A 17,500-nucleotide genomic window follows, 5' to 3' on the forward strand; every position below is an offset into this window, starting at 1 on the left:
ACTGTGTTACATGGCCTTTCCTTTTAACAACACTCAATAAACGCTTGGGAACTGAGGAGACCGATTTTTGAAGCTTTTCAGGTGGAATTCTTTCCCATTCTTGCTTGATGTACAGCTTAAGTTGTTCAACAGTCTGGGGTCTACCTTTGTGGTATTTTATGTTTCATAATGCATCACATTTAAATGGGAAACAGGTCTGTACTACAGGCAGGCCAGTCTAGTACCCGCGCTCTTTTACGACGAAGCCACGCTGTTGTAACACGTGGCTTGGCATTGTCTTGCTGAAATAAGCAGGGGCGTCCATGAAAAAGACGTTGCTTTAATGGCAACATATGTTGCTCCAAAACCTGTATGTACTTTTCAGCATTAATAGTGCCTTCACAGATGTGTAAGTTACCCATGCCTTGGGCACTAATACACCCCCATACCATCACATATGGTGGCTTTTGAACTTTGCGCCTATAACAATCCAGGTGGTTCTCTTCCTCTTTGGTCCGGAGGAAACGACGTCAACAGTTTCCAAAAACAATTTGACTCGTCAGACCACAGAACACTATTCCAATTTGCATCAGTCCATCTTAGATGAGCTCGGGCCCAGCAAAGCCGGCGGAGTTTCTGGGTGTTGTTGATAAATGGCTTTCGCTTTGCATAGTAGAGTTTTAACTTGCACTTACAGATGTAGCAATGAACTGTAGTTACTGAAAGTGGTTTTCTGAATTGTTCCTGAGCCCATGTGGTGATATCCTTTACACATTGATGTCGGTTTTTGATGCAGTACCGCCTGAGGGATCGAAGGTCACAGGCATTCAATATTGGTTTTCGGCCTTGCCACTTACGTGCAGTGATTTCTCCAGATTCTCTGAACCTTTTAATGATATTACGGACCGTAGATGGTCCCTAAATTCCTTGCAATAGCTGGTTGAGAAATGTTGTTCTTAAACTGTTGGACAATTTGCTCACGCATTTGTTCACAAAGTGGTGACCCTCGCCCCATCCTTGTTTGTGAATGACTGAGCATTTCATGCAAGCTGCTTTTATACCCAATCATGGCACCCACCTGTTCCCCAATCAGCCTGTTCACCTGTGGGTTGTTCCAAATAAGTGTTTGATGATAACAATGATTGTCACACACACGCTAGGTGTGGCGAAATTATTCTCTGCATTTGACCCATCACCCTTGATCCCCCCCTGGGAGGAGAAGGGAGCAGTGAGCAGCAGCGGTGGCCGCGCCCGGGAATAATTTTTGGTGATTTAACCCCCAATTCCAACCCTTGATACTGAGTGCCAAGCAGGGAGGTAATGGGTCCCATTTTTATAGTCTTTGGTATGACTCTGCCGGGGTTTGAACTCAGGGTGTTGTTGATAAATGGCTTTCGCTTTGCATAGTAGAGTTTTAACCTGAGTGTCCGCCATTCTCAGGGCGGACACTCTAAATACTCAACTTTCTCACTCTTTTTTGCCATTTGTGCCAGCTTTTTTGAAACATGTTGCAGGCATCAAATTTCAAATGAGCTAATATTTGCAAAAAATAAAAAAAGTTTTCCAGTTCGACAGTTCTTATCTTTGCAGTCTATTCAATTGAATATAGGTTGAAAAGGATTTGCAAATCACTGTATTCTGTTTTTATTTACCATTTACACAACTTCACTGGTTTTGGGTTTTGTATATATATACATATATAAAATCCGACCAAAAATCAAATGTGGATTATTAAGCAAACAAAAAGGTTTGTTTGAAATGACTAAAAAGAAAGATCAATTACTTTTGAAAACACACCAAAAACTGAACAATTAATGCAAATTAAACTACTTTCCTGCTGCGACCGTGTTTATCTCACTATGTCAACGTTATCCTTTTTTTTTTAATATTCTGACATATTTGGGGTGTGGTGTGTGTTCGCGTTGTTTTGCCTCGGTGGAGGTCTCCGCTGAGTAACGTCGTCGCCTTTGTGGTGGGCGCCGCTCTCCTCCAATAACTCATGTGTCATGTCGCATCAGGAAAAACAACGTTCACGGATAACGTTAGCGTCGTCTGGCTTGTAGACGCTCGTCACTTTGACACGCGGCTGACCCACTTCTATCGTCTCCGCTCTTCGCTCTTTGATGGCGGCCTGCCGAGGGAAGCGCCGTCTCCCGTATGCCGCCATGAGCAGCCTGGTGAGCTGTTGGCGCCGCCGTCATGAAGACATGTGCGCCACCTGGGGGTTTGGAGGAGTCGTAGTGCATTACTACACACACATTCTTGACAGCTTGACAAGAGGAACACACACAGCTTTAACCCCACCAAAAAATATAATTTTAAAGGCCATTACAATTTCCACTTAAAGTAGCAGTAGTGTGGAAAAACAAGTTGACTTTACATGCTTAATTGTGTTTCATTGTATCTATTAAACCATATCTAATTGTACAAAACCCAAAACCAGTGAAGTTGGCACGTAAATAAAAACAGTATACAATGTTTTGCAAATACTTTTCGACTTATATTCAATTGAACAGACTGCAAAGACAAGATATTTAATGTTAATTTTTTTTTTTGCAAATAATCATTAACTTAGAATTTAATGGCAGCAACACATTGCAAAAAAGTTGGCACAGGGGCATTTTTACCACTGTGTTACATGGCCCTTCCTTTTAACAACACTCAGTAAACGTTTGGGAACTGAGGAGACCAATTGTTGAAGCTTTTCAGGTGGAATTCTTTACCATTCATGCTTGATGTACAGCTTAAGTTGTTCAACAGTCCGGAGGTCTCCGTTGTGGTATTTTAGGCTTCATAATGTGGCACACATTTTCAATGGGAGACGGGTCTGGACTACAGGCAGGCCAGTCTTTACTATGAAGCCACACTGTTGTAACACGTGGCTTGGTATTGTCTTGCTGAAATAAGCAGGGGCGTCCATGATAACGTTGCTTGGATGGCAACATATGTTGCTCCAAAACCTGTATGTACATTTCAGCATCAATGGTGCCTTCACAGATGTGTAAGTTACCCATGTCTTGGGCACTAATACACCCCCATGATGTCACAGATGCTGGCTTTTGAACTTTGCGCCTGTAACCATCCGGATGGTTCTTTTCCTCTTTGTTCCAGAGGAACGTCCACAGTTTCCAAAAACAATTTGACTCATCAGACCAAAGAACACTTTTCCACTTTGCATCAGTCCACCTTAGATGAGCTCGGGCCCAGCGAAGCCAGCGGCGTTTCTGGGTGTTGTTGATAAATGGCTTTCGTTTTGCATTGTAGAGTTTTAACCTGATTTTATACCCAATCATGGCACCCACCTGTTCCCAATTAGCCTGTTTACCTGTGGGATGTTACAAATAAGTGGTTTATGAGCATTCCTCAACTTTCTCAGTCTTTTTTGCCACTCGTGCCAGCTTTTTTTAAACATGTTGCAGGCATCAAATTCCAAATGAGCTAATATTTGCAAAAAATAACGTTTTCTAGTTTGAACGTTAAGTATCTTGTCTTTGCAGTCTTTTAATTGAATATAGGTCAAAAAGGATTTGCAAATCATTGTATTCTGTTTTTATTTACGATTTTACACAACGTGCTAACTTTACTGGCTTTGGGGTTTGTATTTAAAATCCGCAAGGAATATGAAAATATTGTCTATAAACATCAAAAAATGCCGAAAATTCAGTCGACCATTTTAAATATTACGCTCTGAATAATGAATAGTAAAGAATGCTTTCCGTAGATTCTACATCACCTTAGTAACGCTTCTGCACTCTGACCAAATTATCAGATCAGTCATTCTGGAAATATGCAAAAATTGGAAAGAGATGCGTTGTTTATTAGTCACAATCCTTATGTAAGACAAGAACACATATGTTCGGCTTTTTTAATGCTTTAGAAAAATGGGATAATTTGAAAACTAAATAGCTAACAGTTGATTCGAAAGATTATTGAGGCTCCTCGATTACGCTCATTTTACCCTCTTAAAAACATCCAGAAACCGCCGACAATACTCCATGTCGTGACCTGAAAATTAACCAAATATGGGCGATATTGGTATCATAAGCGCCAACGTAGACGGCCTATTTTAGCGGCGCGTTGATAGCAGTGAGCTAATGCTAGTTTACGCTGCTATTGTTGACACACTTGCCAAAATAAATTCTAGATTATAATCGATGCATCTCTCAGCTGCTAGTAGACACATTTGGCCATGGACCGAGAGGCTGGTCGACGTTCACATCCCCCAATATGGCGGTAAAAGACGCTAGTTGTGGCAACTTTTAACCCATAGTGAAGATTGTGATTGAGTCTTCATCTAAACGGGATTATGTGAGCGTCCCGTCAGTCTGCAGCCCAGCAAGAGTGGAAATATCACAGCAAGTGTTTGTTTTGTTATGGTTTATTATGGTTAGTTTGTATGTTTAGCACCTAGCAATGCTGCTGATGCTAGTGTTACAATAAAGCTATATCCGTTTAAAGCTCGGCTTCTAAAACGTATTGCTCATCCTCTTTGTGTTCGGGCTCAAAAATATAAATATATATATCATAATTTTCCCAAAGTAATCGCTGTTGGCGTTTACAAAGTCTGCTTTATTAGCATTGTTGTTGATGGGGAAGGGATCTGTGGTTCCTAACTCTGACTGGCTTCCTCATTAAGTCTCAAAATGGCTCGGGAGTCTCTGTGAGATTGATACTATTTTGATAACATCTATTTATATGCAAACTTTGGAAGTCTTTTGGTGTCATAAATCTGATATATATGATAATAACTTCAATATGGCAACCTGTTTTTCCACCCTACTGGTACTTTAAAGGCCTACTGAAACCCACTACTACCGACCACGACCACTGATAGTTTATATATCAATGATGAAATCTTAACATTGCAACACATGCCAATACGGCCGGGTTAACTTATAAAGTGCAATTTTAAATTTCCCGCTAAATTTCCGGTTGAAAACGCCTTTGGATGATGACGTATGCGCGTGATGTAGCCAGTGAAACAGGAGTATCGGTAGCCCATTGAAGCCAATACAAAAAGCTCTGTTCTCATCTCAAAATTCCACAGTATTCTGGACATCTGTGTTGGTGAATCTTTTGCAATTTGTTTAAGGAACAATGGAGACTGCAAAGAAGAAAGTTGTAGGTGGGATCGGTGTATTAGCGGCTGGCTGTAGCAACACAACAAGGAGGACTTACTTGGATAGCAGACGCGCTAGCCAACGCTAGCCGCCAACCGCATCTGTGTTTGGGTGAAGTCCTTCGTCGCGCCGTCGATCGCTGGAACGCAGGTGAGCACGGGTGTTGATGAGCAGATGAGGGCTGGCTGGCGTAGGTGGAGCGCTAATGTTTTATCATAGCTCTGTGAGGTCCAGTTGCTAAGTTAGCTTCAGCGTCGTTAGCAACAGCATTGTTAAGCTTTGCCAGGCTGAGAATTATTAATCGTGTAGTTACATGTACATGGTTTAATAGTATTGTTGATCTTCTGGCTATCCTTCCAGTCAGGGATTTATTTATTTTGTTTCTATCTGCATTTGAGCCCGATGCTATCACGTTAGCTCAGTAGCTAAAGAGCTTTGCCGATGTATTGTCGTGGAGATAAAAGTCACTGTGAATGTCCATTTCGCGTTCTCGACTCTCATTTTCAAGAGGATATAGTATCCGAGGTGGTTTAAAATACAAATCTGTGATCCACAATAGAAAAAGTAGAGAGTGTGGAATCCAATGAGCCAGCTTGTACCTATGTTACGGTCAGAGCGAAAAAATATATGTTTTGCACTGCATTCTAGTCCGTCACTCTAACGGTCCTCATCCACGAATCTTTCATCCTCGCTCAAATTAATGGGGTAATCGTCGCTTTCTCGGTCCGAATCGCTCTAGCGATTGAAAACAATAGGAAAATATGAGGAAGCGAACAACTGACTCCGTCACGCTACTTCTGGTAGGGGCAAGGCTTTTTTTAATCAGAGACCAAAAGTTGCGAACTTTATCGTCGTTCTATACTAAATCCTTTCAGCAAAAATATGGCAATATCGCGAAATGATCAAGTATGACACATAGAATGGATATGTTATCCCCGTTTAAATAAAAAAAATCATTTCAGTAGGCCTTTAAAATTGCTGTATCTTACAATTTAATCTCTGAATAATCTAAATAATGGTTTCTTATGACTCCAAAACACTTTAGATCAGTGGTGGGCAAACTACGGACCGCGGGCCACATTCGGCCCATTAGTCTTTCTATTCTGTCCCGCCAAATATTACAACAAAATTAAGCAAAGATCTGATTTTGACAATTGCCACAACAAAACTGATATTGAACTGCATAAAACAGGAAAGGGGTATAAAAAGATATCCAAGGAATTGAGAATGCCAATCAGCAGTGTTCAAACGCTGATTAAGAAGTGGAAGGGATTCTGTTGAAACCAAACCACGGTCAGGCAGACCAGCAAAGATTTCAGCCACAACTGCCAGGAAAATTGTTCGAGATGCAGCTGAATAACTTCAGCTGAAATACAGGACTCTCTGAAAAATTGTGGTGTGGCTGTTTCAAGATGCACAATAAGGAGGCACCTGAAAAAAAATGGGCTGCATGGTCGAGTCGCCAGAAGAAAGCCATTTCTGCGCAAATGTCACAAAGTATCCCGCTTACATTACGCCAAACAGCACAGAGACAAGCCTCAAAACTTCTGGAACAAAGTAATTTGGAGTGATGAGACCAAAATTGAACTTTTTGGCCACAACCATAAACGTTACATTTGGAGAGGAGTCAACAAGGCCTATGATGAAAAGAACACCATTCCGACTGTGAAACTCGGACGTGGATCACTAATGTTTTGGGGATGTGTGAGCTACAAAGGCACAGGAAAGTTGGCCAAAATTGATGGCAAGATGAATGCAGCATGTTATCAGAAAAATACTGGAGGAAAATTTGCACTCATCAGCCACGGAAGCTGCGCATGGGACGTTTTTGGACATTTCAACATGACAATGATCCAAAACACAAAGCCAAGTCGACCTGTCATTGGCTACAGCAGAGCAAAGTGGAGGTTCTGGAGTGGCCATCTCAATCTCCTGACCTCAATATCATTGAGCCACGCTGGGGAGATCTCAAACATGCAGTTCATGCAAGACAGCCCAAGAACTTACAGGAACTGTAGGCTTTTTGCCAAGAAGTATGGGCAGCTTTGCCATCTGAGAAAATAAAGAACCTTATCCACAACTACTACAAAAGACTTCAAGCTGTCATTGATGTTAAAGGGGGCAATACACGGTATTAAAGGCCTACTGAAATGAAATGTTTTTATTTAAACGGGGATAGCAGATCCATTCTATGTGTCGTACTTGATAATTTCGCGATATTGCCATATTTTTGCTGAAAGGATTTAGTAGAGAACATCGACGATAAAGTTCGCAACTTTTGGTCGCTGATAAAAAAAAGCCTTGCCTGTACCGGAAGTAGCGTGACGTCGCAGGTTGAAAGGCTCCTTACATTTCCCCATTGTTTACACCAGCAGCGAGAGCGATTCGGACCGAGAAAGCGACGATTACCCCATTAATTTGAGTGAGGATGAAAGATTTGTGGATGACGAACGTGAGAGTGAAAGACTAGAGTGCAGTGCAGGACGTATCTTTTTTCGCTCTGACCGTAACTTAGGTACAAGGGCTCATTGGATTCCACACTTTGTCCTTTTTCTATTGTGGATCACGGATTTGTATTTTAAACCACCTCGGATACTATATCCTCTTGAAAATGAGAGTCGAGAACGCGAAATGAACAATCACAGTGACTTTTATCTCCACGACAATACATCGGCGAAGCACTTTAGCTACGGAGCTAACGTGATAGCATCGGGCTTAACTGCAGATAGAAACAAAAGAAATAATTCCCTGACTGGAAGGATAGACAGAAAATCAACAATACTATTAAACCATGGACCTGTAACTACACGGTTAATGCTTTCCAGCCTGGCGAAGCTTAACAATGCTGTTGCTAACGACGCCATTGACGCTAACTTAGCTACGGGACTTCACAGAGCTATGCTAAAAACATTAGCGCTCCACCTACGCCAGCCAGCCCTCATCTGCTCATCAACACCCGTGCTCACTTGCGTTCCAGCGATCGACGGAGCGACGAAGGCTTCACCCGATCATCGATGCGGTCGGCGGCTAGCGTCGGATAGCGCGTCTGCTATCCAAGTCAAAGTCCTCCTGGTTGTGTTGCTGCAGCCAGCCGCTAATACACCGATCCCACCTACAGCTTTCTTCTTTGCAGTCTTCATTGTTCATCAAACAAATTGCAAAACATTCACCAACACAGATGTCCAGAATACTGTGGAATTTTGCGATGAAAACAGAGCTTTTTGTATTGGATACAATGGTGTCCGAATACTTCCGTTTCACCATTGACGTCACGCGCAAACGTCATCATACATAGACGTTTTCAACCGGAAGTTTAGCGGGAAATTTAAAATTGCACTTTATAAGTTAACCCGGCCGTATTGGCATGTGTTACAATGTTAAGATTCCATCATTGATATATAAACTATTAGACTGCGTGGTCGGTAGTAGTGGGTTTCAGTAGGCCTTTAACAACTGGGGTATGTAAACTTTTGATCAGGGTCATTTGGGTACTTTCTTTTGTCTTTTTGATTTGAAAAGAGTAAACACAGTTGTTTGCCAATAATTAGCTTCACCCAACCATTAAGCATGAGTGGAAGAAAGGTTTTTGTGTTATCATTCATTTTCTCTAAAGAATGGCCAATAAATCATAAATTCTCCCAGGGTATGTAAACTTATGAGCACAACTTGTATGCATAGTATGTATATATTATTAATGTTGTAAGTACAAATCTTTATATATCTACAAATGGTGGTCCTAAAGAGGTAGGCATTTTTCGGAGGTCTGAAGAAGGTAACAAATACAAGAGTGTGTGTGTGTGTGTGTGTGTGTGTGTGTGTGTGTGTGTGTGTGTGTGTGTGTGTGTGTGTGTGTGTGTGTGTGTGTGTGTGTGTGTGTGTGTGTGTGTGTGTGTGTGTGTGTGTGTGTGCGTGTGTGTGTGTGCGTGTGTGCGTGTGTGCGTGCGTGCGTGCATGCGTGTGTGTCCTGAGACAACAGATGAGTGGTTTGCATCAATATTTGAACAAAGCGCTGTGGCATCTTGCATCTTTCTCTGCTTTTAAGCGCCGAGTGGAGCTGCAGAAAGTAGAGATCAGGAAAGTCGATCTGTGTCGCCGCCATGAGAAACAATCCAAGTAAATGTTGGAGAATAACACCGCTGCAGTTTGGCGCGCTCGTCGTGTTCTGCAGGTAGATGAGCCATAAACTGCAATTACTCCTCATTTCCTGCGCATATTTTTCCATTTCAAACCGGGCCCTCAATTTCCTACAACAGGAAATTCATCTGTAGCCAATTAATGTTGTTTGTAGACTTTGAGTGTAAGGTCAGTGTTGTGTTTGCTCAAAGTTGGAATAAGTCCACCTAACTTTGTTTTATTTACAACCTTTTTGGGTTATGGCGGGGGTCAGCATGTGGCTCTTTAGCGCCGCCCTAGTGGCTCCCTGGACCTCTTTCAGGGATGTGTGAAAATGGAAAAAGATGAAGAAAAAAAATATATTTTTTGTTTCAATATATTTTCTGTCGGAGGACAAAACATGACACAAAACTTCCTAATTGTTAGAAATCCCACTGTTTATATTATACACTGATGAGAGTATTTGGCAAGCACCATTTTGTCCTACTAATTTCAACAATCCTTGAACTCATCGTAGTTTGTTTACATGTACAAATTCTTAAAAGGTGAGCTTTGTTGATTTTATTGATATGCTAGGGGTGCTAATCAGTCATATTTGGTCAATCCATGACTGCAAGCTAATCGATACTAAAATGCTATTTAGGCTAGCTGTATGTACATATTGCATCATTATGCCTCGTTTGTAGCTATATTTGAGCTCATTTAATTTCCTTTACTTATGTCTTCTGTGTATTTAATTTATATTTGCATGTCTCATGACACATGATCTCTATGTAATATTGGCTGCATTTCTCATAGTAGTTTGTGCGCCATGTTGTTCCAGACCACAGCAAACGTTACCCAGCTTGCAAAGATTGTAATAAATCCATTAGAAGAAGACAGCCTGCCGTTTCCTTAAACTTGGACACACATCTATACCTCTGGCCATTAAAAGCCAGTCATTTTCTGAAGTTATCTCGTCCTGTGAGAAGCCCTCATTTTACCAATTTTTCCAATATTATATAAGACTTTTAAAATAATTTTGATAGTAGGCTATTATAGCTAATATAGACACTTACATCATGTGTGGCCTTCATTATAACACTTATATAAGACTTTAAAGTCATTTTGATAGTAGGCTATTATAGCTAATATAGACACTTACGTCATGTGTTGCCTTCATTATTACACTTATATAAGACTTGTAAAGACATTTGGATAGTAGGCTATTAGACACGTACGTCATATGTTGCCTTCATTATAACACTTATATAAGACTTTTACAGTCATTTTGATAGTTGGCTAATATAGCTAATATAGACACTTACATCATGTGTTGTCTTCATTATAACACTTATATAAGTATTTTAAAGTCATTTTGATAGTAGGCTATTATAGCTAATATAGACACTTACGTCATGTGTGGCCTTCATTATAACACTTATATAACACTTTTAAAGTCATTTGGATAGTAGGCTATTAGACACTTACGTCATTATAACACTTATATAAGACTTTTAGAGTAATTTTGATAGTAGGCTAATATAGCTAATACAGACACTTACATCATGTGTTGCCTTCATTATAACACTTATATAAGACTTTAAAGTCATCTTTGATAGTAGGCTATTATAGCTAATATAGACACTTACATCATGTGTTGTCTTCATTATAACACTTATATAAGACTTTTAAAGTCATTTGGATAGTAGGCTATTAGACACTTACGTCATTATAACACTTATATAAGACTTTTAGAGTCATTTAGATAGTAGGCTAATATAGCTAATATAGACACTTACATCATGTGTTGTCTTCATTATAACACTTATATAAGACTTTTAAAGTAATTTTGATAGTAGGCTATTATAGCTAGTATAGACACTTACATCATGTGTTGCCTTCATTATAACACTTGTATAAGACTTTTAAAGTCATTTGGACAGTAGGCTATTAGACACTTACGTCATTATAACACTTATATAAGACTTTTAGAGTCATTTTGATAGTAGGCTAATACAGCTAATATAGACACTTACATCATGTGTTGTCTTCATTATAACACTTATATCAGACTTTTAAAGTAATTTTGATAGTAGGCTATTATAGCTAATATAGACACTTACATCATGCGTTGCCTTCATTATAACACTTATATAAGACTTTTAAAGTCATTTTGATAGTAGGTTATTATGGCTACTATAGACACTTAACGTCATGTGTGGCCTTCTTTATAACACTTATATAAGACTTTAAAAGTCATTTTGATAGTAGGCTAATATAGCTAATATAGACACTTACATCATGTGTTGCCTTCATTATAACACTTATATAAGACTTTTCGAGTCATTTTGATAGTAGGCTAATATATTTAATATAGACACATCATGTGTTGCCTTCATTATAACACTTATATAAGACTTTTCGAGTCATTTTGATAGTAAGCTAATATAGCTAATATAGACACTTACATCATTTGTTGCCTTCATTATAACACTTATATAAGACTTTTCGAGTCATTTTGATAGTAGGCTAATTTAGCTAATATAGACACTTACATCATGTGTTGCCTTCATTATAACACTTATATAAGACTTTTAAGGTAATTTTGATATTAGGCTAATATAGACACTTACATCATGTGTTGTCTTCCTTATAACACTTATATACGACTTTTAAAGTAATTTTGATAGTAGGCTATTATAGCTAATATAGACACTTAACGTCATGTGTTGCCTTCATTATAACACTTATATAAGACTTTTAAAGTCATTTTGATAGTAGGCTAATATAGCTAATATTGACACTTTTACATCATGTGTTGCCTTCATTATAAAACTTATATAAGACTTTTCGAGTCATTTTGATAGTAGGGCTAATTTAGCTAATATAGACACTTACATCATGTGTTGCCTTCATTATAACACTTATATAAGACTTTTAAGGTAATTTTGATATTAGGCTAATATAGACACTTACATCATTTGTTGTCTTCCTTATAACAATTATATAAGACTTTTAAAGTAATTTTGATAGTAGGCTAATATAGCTAATATTGACACTTTTACATCATGTGTTGCCTTCATTATAACACTTATATAAGGCTTGTAATTTTTTGCGGCTCCAGACAGATATTTTTATTTTGTACTTTTGGTCCAATGTGGCTCTTTCAACATTTTGAGTTGCCGACCCCTGGGTTATGGAAAAGGCTAGCAGGTTAGCTCGCTGCCAAAGCTACTTCATGAAAACCAAGGTGAAAACAAGGAAAACAGTCAACTGCGACTGATATATGAGAGTGGATAAAAGTCCATTTAGCCTCACTTAGTTAAACAGAAGAACTTTTTAGCAATTTATCAGTCAAATGTCTTGGTTTCAGTGTCCTGGCGGTGTAGCTCGCAGTCAAGACGTCTGGCAGACTTCCTGTAGTTGCTCGCTAGGCAAACACAATCAAGTGTGCAAATGCTCTGTGAAAATGTCGGTGTTTTTTTTGTTTTTTTGAGGAGTGGGGGGGACGCTAGCAGATGCTCCCTCGTCGCCTCTCGCCGCCGACACCCACCTGTCATCTGCTCGCGTCACCTCTGATCCGCCGTCGAGGCTGTCCATCTGTCGGCGCCTCACGGCGGGAACGTTTAATGAAGGCAGCGTTGACAAATGCCGCCCTGGTTTGTCTTCTTTTATTATTATTATTCCGCGTCTTTGCGTTAGCCTGCAAGTCAGCGTTTACGCATCGCAGCTGCTGGAAGCTAACGGGAACGTGATTTCCTTAGTTATGGCACTGTATCCCAATTAAAATTTAATTAGCTAGTACATTTGCTTATTAAGTCATAGCCAAGCTGAGCTTTTTTTCTTCCCACGTCTAATTCTCTTGTGTTTATTTGGCACTATGGCAGTTTTTATATTTATGAAGTAGCCGCCGATTTCCGTGATCTGCACGCTGAGATAAGTCCGCGCTAATAGCCTAAACCAGGGGTTCTTAAACATAGGGCGGGGCCCATTGTCAAAAATTCTCAGCGGTGGTCCATATTCAGTTGTAATACACTTGTCCACCACTTGTGGCAGTAATGATACTCTCAAACCAACAGAAGAAGTCCGGCGCTAAAGTCTTAGTTTATTTTTCTAATCAGCCTGACCTATTTATTTTAGCACAACATAACTGTATTCTTTAAATCCCCTGAAGAGCAGGGAAACCTGCGAAACAGGCTTGTAGGGATGAAATAGCCTCTGTGTTTTTTCCTGACCTCGATTGATTGATTGATTGATTGATTGATTGATTGATTGATTGATTGATTGATTGATTGATCGATTGAGAATTTTATTGACATCTTAAAGAATTGTATCCATGTAATGCTTTAAAAAGGCAAATGGTTGGCACAAAAAGCCAAAAGTCTCGTTTTCATTGTGGTCCATTAAATTTGATACATTCAATAATAAAAGATATTTAACCTGTAACATGTATATAAAAAATTATGTTAAAAAAAATCGATAAATTATGTACATATACACAGTATACATGTCAGGTGATTTGAAAAGCAATATATACAAAAAATGGGGGGCGGGGGGTATATACACTATGTACATGAAACTATGTACATGACAATTGTTGCGTCTGACCAGTCTTCCTCTCAGGGAATTAAAGTCACTGGTCAATCCCAAGTTCTTTCAGATGACATATATGTTGAGTAAGAAGGACCATCAAGACAGAATAGGAATATTATCAAGTTTTACTAAAGCTTTAGGAGACCAGTCCTTACAAATGCGGTAATACCAGCATCCAGAAGTGGTCTGAAAGCCAAACGGAAAGAGACAACTTATTGAATACGAAAACAGCCCCCACCCTGCCCAGAAAGGAATACAGCCTCATTGTTCTAATACTGATAAGGTAAAAAAGTGAGTATGCTATACTCCTACATTCCAACCCCTTGGAATGTTTACTTGCGGACATAAGATACAAGCAAAAAGAGTACACATGGGGAAAATAGTAGCTGCTTTAAACATGACTATGAATAAAGAAAGAACTCTTAAAAATATATGCATTCTCCACACTATGCACATGTTGACTCCAAGAGTGTGCAAGACAGAATGAGAAAATATATATACACTATAACCACATATAAATATATATATACACTATAACCACATATAAATATATATATACACTATAACCACATATAAACATATATATACACTATAACCACATATAAATATATATATACACTATAACCACATATAAATATATATATACACTATAACCACATATAAATATATATATACACTATAACCACATATAAATATATATATATACACTATAACCACATATAAAAATATATATACACTATAACCACATATAAACCTGTTTGATGCTTCGAAGAGTTGCTGGGGATCAATTTTGGTTCAGATCAGGTAGAGGTTGAGCTGAGCCATGACTTTATGGCAGTTTTAAAATTTAGTAGGGAAGTTCGAATTTTAAGGTCTGTTGGTAGTGCATTCCACTGTGTGGTGGCAAAATAGTAGAACGCATTTTTTCTAATGAGAGTCTTGAATTTGGGGGGGACGAGGTCTGAGGAACTCCCTCCCGTGTAGTACCTGTGAGCGTCACTTACTCTGGTAAAATAGTTGGACAGGTACTTTGGGACAGTTTCTCTGAGTATTTTGAATACCAGGCACATTGTGATTTGGTGTACGCTTTCCTCAACTCTAAGCCATCCCAATTTGGTCAAGTGGGCTTGAGTTAGGTGAGTCCTGTATGGCAGTGGTCCCCAACCACTACCGGGCCGCACAAGAAATTTAAAAAAAAAAAAAAATTTTTTTTTTTTTTTTTTTAATGAAATCAACATAAAAAACACAATATATACATTATATATCAATATAGATCAATACAGTCTGCAGGGATACAGTCTGTAAGCACACATGATTGTATTTTTTTTTTATTTTTAAATGGGACCTACTCACTCAGCATCAAGGGTTGGAATTGGGGGTTAAATCACCAAAATGATTCCCGGGCGCGGCCACTGCTGCTGCTCACTTCTCCCCTCACCTCCCAGAGGGTGATCAAGGGGATGGGTCAAATGCAGAGGACAAATTTCACCACACTTAGTGTGTGTGTGACAATCATTGGTACTTTAACTTTAACTTAACTTGCATTTTTAAATCTTTTACTACTAATAATCTTTTGAGTGTGTTTACATTGAGAAAAATGACAAAATGCAGTACACTGTTAGTACCCGGATGTTGCAATAGTCGCCATCTTGGCTACATAGCGAGCGGAAGGGGAGGGATTTGAATTTGGAACAATGTTATATTGTCACAATTCACACACTCCGGAAGTGAGTACTCAGTGTACACAGTAGACTTATCGAAATGTACTATGGGTTCTTTACTGCGTTACAACCGCCATATTGGACAGCTTTCAGTCTTGCATGGCGTTTGACGGATTTGAGTGAATGCAAACACCCAAAGTTTATTCTTCAGCATGACGGCGTCCACGGGCTGTCGGATCGTCCTACCGCGTACGTGACCGTCCATCACGGCTAAATCGTGGCGATCCGCCGAGAGACGGCGACGGAGTATATGTAGCCAAAGCCATTGTGTCCCGGGTGCCATGAATGAGTCATGTGAGTGAATGTCGCACGTCACATGATATCATGGCGGCGCGTGTGTGTTTGCATTGCGGGCGACCATGTTTATTCAGCGAAGAAGTCACAGACACACTTAAGTGCTCGCAGCCCGAGGTTAAAGTCGTTCACGTTGCTTCTCCGTGTCTCCGCTAATCTGTCGACTGGAGCCCGCCGCCATCTGCTTCCTGTTGCCTCCCGTTAGCTTCACGACGAATACACACACACACACATTTTCATATGTTTAATTTTGGAGTGTTGGGCAAAAATGCATGTTATACAAGTACAATAACAAAATATCAATTAATTTAGCATTTTAAAATAAAATAATAAATTGAAGTAATTGCATTTTAAATAAATATTTTCCTATTTTATGATAACAAAATAATAGTTAAATTTATATGTATAAAAATAATATAATTAATTAAAATAATTATTTAAATTATACATATATATTTTTTATTTTATAACTACAAAATGATAATTCCATATATATTCAAATAAAATAATAAATTGAAGTAATTTGACATATATAAATTATTTATATATTTAATTTAATTTTACTTTTATGTAAAAAGATTTTGATCCCGAGCAACCAGAAGGAGCTTTTCTAACCTGTAACTTTTTTTTTTTTTTCTTCATTATAATTATTATTGTAACATGAGAATCGAGAATCAAGTTGAATGTAGAATCGAGTTTGAATCGAATCGTCACCCCAGGTATCGCAATCGAATCGTTAGGTGCCCGAAGATTCGCACTCCTACTAATTCCTAACATGGGGGACTTTTGAGGAGGAAATATTGTTGTGTTACAAACGTTTGTGTGGTGTTGCTTCCTTATTTGTCAACAAAATATTCATTAATTTCACGTATTTTAAAATAAAATATTACATTAAAATAACTTAATTTAATATAAATAAATTATGAATAATTATGTTCTTATTTTATGATAACAAAATAATAGTTAAATTAATATATTTTTAAATTAAATAATTAATTAAAATAATGATTGAAATTATACATATTTTATTTTATAACTACAAAATAATAATTCAATATTTTAAAATAAATTAATAAATTGAAGTCACTTAAAATATATAAATTATACATAAAGTATATATATATATATATATATATATATATATATATATATATATATATATATATGTATATATATATATATATATATATATATATATATATATATATATATATATATATATATATATATATATATATATATATATATATTATTTTTGTATTTTTTTTTTTTTTTTTTTTTTTCCTTGTAAAAAGAATCAGACTCCAAGCAACCAGAATGAGGTTTTTTAACCTGTACACGCTTTAAAAAAAAAAGTTTCATTATAATTATTCATGGATGCAGGAATCGGATGGAATTGAGAATCAAGTTGAATGGAGAATCGAGTTTGAATCGAATCGTCACCCCAGCAATCGCAATCGAATCGCTAGGTGCCCAAAGATTCACACTTTTACTAATTCCTAACATGAGGGACTTTTTTGAGGAAGAAATATTGTTGTGTTACAAACATTTGTGTGGTGTTGCTTCCTTATTTGTGAACAAAATATTATTTTCACATATTTTAAAATAAAATAATAAATTAAAATAATTAAATTTATTATAAATAACTTATACATAAGTATTTTCTTATTTTATGAGAACAAAATAATTAAATATATA

The 17,500-nt window shown here is 37.9% G+C and overlaps 1 protein-coding gene across 1 annotated transcript in view; it reads left to right on the top strand.

Annotated features, from left to right (window-relative positions):
* Nucleotides 1–17,500, top strand: part of LOC133656406 (netrin receptor UNC5D-like) — a 321,816-nt gene that overhangs the window by 303,552 nt on the left and 764 nt on the right. The gene's annotated exons all lie outside the window — the stretch shown is intronic.

The sequence above is a fragment of the Entelurus aequoreus genome, linkage group LG08, assembly GCF_033978785.1.
Source record: "Entelurus aequoreus isolate RoL-2023_Sb linkage group LG08, RoL_Eaeq_v1.1, whole genome shotgun sequence".
NCBI lineage: Eukaryota > Metazoa > Chordata > Actinopteri > Syngnathiformes > Syngnathidae > Entelurus > Entelurus aequoreus.